At 39.7% G+C, this 5,245-nt stretch overlaps 1 pseudogene across 2 annotated transcripts; it reads left to right on the plus strand.

The window, feature by feature from the left end:
- Positions 1-512: 512 nt before the first annotated feature.
- On the plus strand, positions 513-2,362 carry LOC149249302 (protein LATERAL ORGAN BOUNDARIES pseudogene; annotated as a pseudogene). Of its 2 annotated transcripts, none has more exons than XR_016266748.1 (2): positions 513-1,291; positions 1,432-2,362. The product of XR_016266748.1 is annotated as a protein LATERAL ORGAN BOUNDARIES pseudogene, transcript variant X1 (transcript). The 2 variants fall into 2 exon arrangements; XR_016266749.1 differs by having other exon boundaries at positions 520-1,291; positions 1,457-2,362.
- Positions 2,363-5,245: the final 2,883 nt, after the last annotated feature.

Consider the following 5,245-nt stretch of genomic DNA (forward strand, 5'->3'; position numbering starts at 1 on the left):
GGGTATAGATGAGATCTATAGCGACGCTCTTAATTCGTTTGGGGATTTGCTATTTGTTGGGCTGTTCATGTTTATTAATACACAAACAGTTAAACAGTTATGTATTCCGCGGTAACTAACAACCCACGGTTTTTAGCAGGAAACAAGATTTGGCTAGTGGCTGCTGGCTTTGTCTATATTTAAGCTTTTTGTTTTGATTATGATTTCAGTACTGAAAGGTTCGTACATGTATTAATTATGCTTATAAACGCCCTCGAGATGAAGTGCGGCACGGTAAAAACAAATAATAATGTCTGTCTGTCTACGTTGGTTTCGTTATAATACCTAAACCGTATGTAGCAGAGTTACGTACGCTTTGGTCACGAGAGGTTTTTCTTTTCTTTTTTAATCAGAGGTAAACTTAACACCAATGGCGTATCTGTTTGGAGTTTAGGGTTCATAGTGGGAAAAAGCCCTCCAAAAGCCATACCTCTATTTTTGGAAAATTTTGGGTAATTACTATCAATCTGTGGACCATACCCATGGCCATACCCATTCCCCCTCTTCCTCTTCCTCTTCATCTTCCTTTCACATCACCGCCTTTCAATGTCTGGGAATAGCTTGATACCTCGAGTAGCTTATTCATCTCACAATTCGTCCAGGCTGTGATGGCACCACTGCCAATCGCGACCGTTAATTCCTCCACACCGCCTGCTCCCTCGTTGTTTTATTCACAGAATGTGTGTGATGTCTAGTGCAACAGTAGGGGAACATGAACCGTTGAGAAAATTAGGATCCCAGTTGATTTGCAGATATTAGTTCACGGAGGGTCGATTGTACGACGGCCAGGAAAACAAGATTAGGTTACGACATTAATCCTGGAACAGAGCTCATTTTGGTCCCCGAGCTACAGTGAGGGTCGATGATAGTACTGGTTTGTCCATTTGTACGCAAACACGAATGGTTTTTGAGTTTCCAACAGCTGTAGCGATTGCTATGAGATATAGACGTACCAAATTACAATCGAAGCACAGTGTCTGGCTTAAGGGTTAACTGTTCACAGAATTCTTATTTAAGTACAGGTTAGGGTTCTGGCGAATTTGAACTCAACAGTTGAGGCAAGATCGTAGGAACCAGGCTTCGTACTTCGACAGCCAAATAAAGATTCAGCTGCGAGATTTCAGCAATCGAACTCGGTTCCTTTTCGAACTTGCAGCTCGTCTGAGAATTAAAAAATCGGCGATAGAGGGAAACCGCCTTTAATTGCTTCTGGACAGTACAAAGCTTTAAAGTTTCTGTATCTCAAGAAAAGGTGCAGATTCCAGATGATCTAGTTTTCTAGTCGTTTGCTGTACTGATTCAATTAATAGTTTCTATTCGCACAGTTTCTTTACCTCGTAGTTACTAGTATTTGTTTGTCAGATACTAATTTTGCTTTATGTCATAGTATAGTATGATGATTTCTTTTCCATGGCAGAGATGGCTTCGACCTCGTCGAACTCACCCTGCGCTGCCTGCAAATTCCTAAGAAGAAAATGTACTTCAGAGTGTGTGTTTGCGCCATATTTCCCTCCGGAAGAACCTCAGAAATTTGCCAATGTTCACAAGATCTTCGGAGCCAGCAATGTGACTAAAATTCTCAACGACTTAGCGCCTCACCAGCGAGAGGACGCGGTGAATTCTCTGGCGTACGAAGCGGAAGCCCGTTTGAAAGACCCCGTTTATGGGTGCGTTGGAGCGATCTCCGTTCTGCAGAGACAGGTGCAACAGCTGCAGAAGGAACTGGCGGCCGCCCACGCGGATCTCCTCCAATACAACACCGCAGCGGAAGCCGTTCTTTTTCCGCATAGTCCAGGCTCCACGCTGCCAGCTTATTCCAGGCTTCAGATGATTCATGCCGCGGCTAGAGAACAACAGCAGCAAAATTTAGTGGATTTCCCTAATTCTAGAGAAGAACCGCAGCTGACTAGAGAGCAGCTCCTAGAATTGGCCATGAGAATCGGTGGTTCCTACGAGGCTGGCCTCGCGGCACTGGGGATGACAAATGCCTTTGCGTTGTATCCTTCGCCCAGGCCTGCCAGCGATGGCGGAAGCGGCAGCAGCGGAGGCAGTTTTGGACACTTGTCCCCTCCTTAGTTTCCTTTTGATTGCCTGCTGCTTATAATATTTCTCAGACCTAAATTGCATGTTTTGGGTATTTTATATTATTATTAGATGTTGGATATTGGCAATTCTCTGTTCAATTGTCATTGGTCCTACTGACTGTGCTATAGTGTGTTTGTTGGGAGGAAGCTCTTGATTTATATCTTATCAAGAGCTTTCAGATATTGCATATGTGAAGCTTTTGCAAGAGTTACCTTTATAAATCACCTCTTGATGTCTTTGAAGGCGACAGTAAGCTTGATTTTTCTACGAAAATTCATCTATCGCGTGAAATCTATGTTCTCCGTATGAAATCCATGGCTAATCTACTTGCCAATTTTATATGATTAATGACCAAAGCATAAATATATTCTCCTTGTTTTTGGCTATCTTGTCGTGTGATCATTGTGAAAAATCTTGCATAGCAGCTTTACCGAAACGAACACTATTCTCGGATTTGGCAAGAACGCCCGAAATTTAGGATAAATTTTGGATTTTTCCCTTTTACAGCAATGGGATTGAGATTTTCCGGTCACAATTCTAGATCGCTGTGAAATTGTTTATTTGACTGGCGTTGGGGTTTTAAATTTCTTCACAGGTAGTAACACAGCTAAAACATGAGTTAGGCATGCATAACTCCTCAAATCCGGGATTACAAAGATAAAAATTTGCATGCACAAATTCCTTAAATCCCGGGATTGCACAAAGAAAAGTCCTTGTCAATATTAAAAGATGTGCGAAGAGTAGTAAGAAGGCGCTGCATAGTTTTAGGAATGCATTTAAATGAACTGCTTGTTGCACTTAGTGAACCAGTGAGCATGATGACGGCAATTACGGTAAGGTAATTCGCATCTTCCATATTCTTGAGATTATGCTTCTGATTAATATTTTGTCAAGATTTCATAGACAGCTCGTTTTGTCTATGGATCTGTCTGTGATTTTCCATGGTTTTTGTTTAGCTCTGATAAATTTATGCGGGCACTGTGTTACGTCGATTTTGTGAACTAGATTCAAAATATTAAAGTGCAATCTTACATTTGAAAGCATTAGAAACTAGATCTCAATGCTGCAAATAATATTGAAAACTCTTCTCGAAAATTAAAAGAAAACTAGATCTTAATGCTGCAAAGAATATTGAAAACTCTTCTTGAAAACTAAAAGAAAACTAGATCTTAATGCTGCGAAGAATATTGAAAACTCTTCTTGAAAATTAAAAGAAAACTAGATGTTAATGCTACAAAGAATATTGAAAACTCTTGAAAATTAAAAGAAAACTAAATCTTTATGCTACAAAGAATATTGAAAATTAAAAGAAAACTTGTTACCTGAAACATTTCAGAATGAACAGCCTGAAATCAAACATCTTTAATTGTATGCAAGAAACGTGCCTAGTTTTAGCGCCGTTAGGATTTGCGCGAGGGTCGTGGGCCGTGGCTGTTTCTGTATATGCGTCACACGAGTCTCTTTGCTTGTGGATAAATTAGCAATCGGATTGGAAACGCCCTTTCTCCTTTACCTTGATCTGCAGTTCGTCCTCTCTGTCACGGCACTATCAGAATTCCTGACCGTTAATCTTTACGGTCCCCGTGCTTCTTGTTTTCATCACTGTGGCGTCTCTGGTGCAACAACAAAACAAGAACCGTTATGGAAACTCGGATCTTTATAATTTTGATTTATTTATCAACAGACGGTAGTTCAGGAGATCGATTGCACTACTGTCAGATTACTGGGAACCGCGAAAACAAAATTAGTTTACAATCTTTACCTGCTTTGCAGATCGTCATTTCTGTTCATTTATACAGTGCTTCAAGGGTTACAAAATTAGGGTTCCGGTCCATTTCCACTGTACAGAAAAATGGACAGAAAAAATCCATTTTCTTGGTACTTCGGCAGAAAAATCGGTCATCGACGGCCGTTTCGCACAAAAAACTGCTTAGCTGAGTTTGGCTAATAAATTATAGCAATTGAATTCATTTCGGCCTTGCTCTGCTCCTGTTTCGAGCTTGCAGCTAGTCTACTGGTTGGGAATAGAAAAATCCGCGATTAACGCGCACAAAGAAAGCTGCCTGTTATGGGATCTGGAGACTACAATCTCTTTCAAGTAAAAGGTCCGATTATCTAATTCTTCAGTCCTTGTGCACTGATTCAATTAGTTCTTTCGATGTGCGTACAGTTTAGCTTGGGGTTTTTATTATCAGTAATGTTCATGTCTCAGATACTCTCCACCATAGGATAGGCGCTGTAAACGTACTAAAACATTCAGGACTGTTGAGAGAGAAACATTCTTTGTTTTTTTCCAGAGAAACAAATAGAGCAAAAATGAAAAGTGCTGCCTAAGAAGGCGTGGAAAATCTGAGGTTCCTGAGAAAAAATCAACAATCAAAATTCTGTCTGTAAAGTAGAAAATTCCTGAGATTTTTCTGTCTTTGAACGCTTGTTAAATTTTTCCATCGGATATACTATAATGAGTACAATGGAAGCAGAAAGCAGAAACAAACTCATCTTAGTTATATAATACATTAGCTCAACTTCACCGTATATTTTCATCCTTCCGCGCATTTTATCCCAGGTTTTGTATCTTTTTCATACGTTGTATAAATCTAGGATGCCATTTGTCAGTGCTGCCATTCTTTCTTCCAGCCAGAAATAAATGGTTTGCTTGTTCAACCCCATTAAATTACATGACATTTCACTGTTTAGACAGATAAGTGATATTGCAGCTCAGTTTCATGTGGCCGTGAACTGGTTTCTAAGAACGTTACAGTAGAAGGAACACATTTTTACCTCTTACTTTATAAAGCAGTTTCAGGATTTCAAAATTTTGCTAGTGCTATATTGTTCTCAGATAATCCTCTGTGATCTTGCCATGCAAGTTTATCACTGGTTTCGATTCGGCCAATCACTGGTGCGAGGATAAAGGTAAAAATGACTTCCTCAATAGGCGAAACTCTATGATTTTCTGTTTGAATGATCTGAAAAGTAAGTTTTCAGTGATTTAACTCTGCAAGTAGTTTCTACATTTTTCTTTGTATGCTTCTTTTGAACATATTCATCATAAAAGATCGTCAATTTTTTCATATGAATACCAATCTTTTGGTTATTTATGAACTCATAAATGTGGGCT

The sequence above is a fragment of the Pinus tabuliformis genome, chromosome 7 (assembly GCF_031772625.1).
Source record: "Pinus tabuliformis cultivar Carrire ecotype Pingquan chromosome 7, CPIR1, whole genome shotgun sequence".
Lineage (NCBI taxonomy): Eukaryota > Viridiplantae > Streptophyta > Pinopsida > Pinales > Pinaceae > Pinus > Pinus tabuliformis.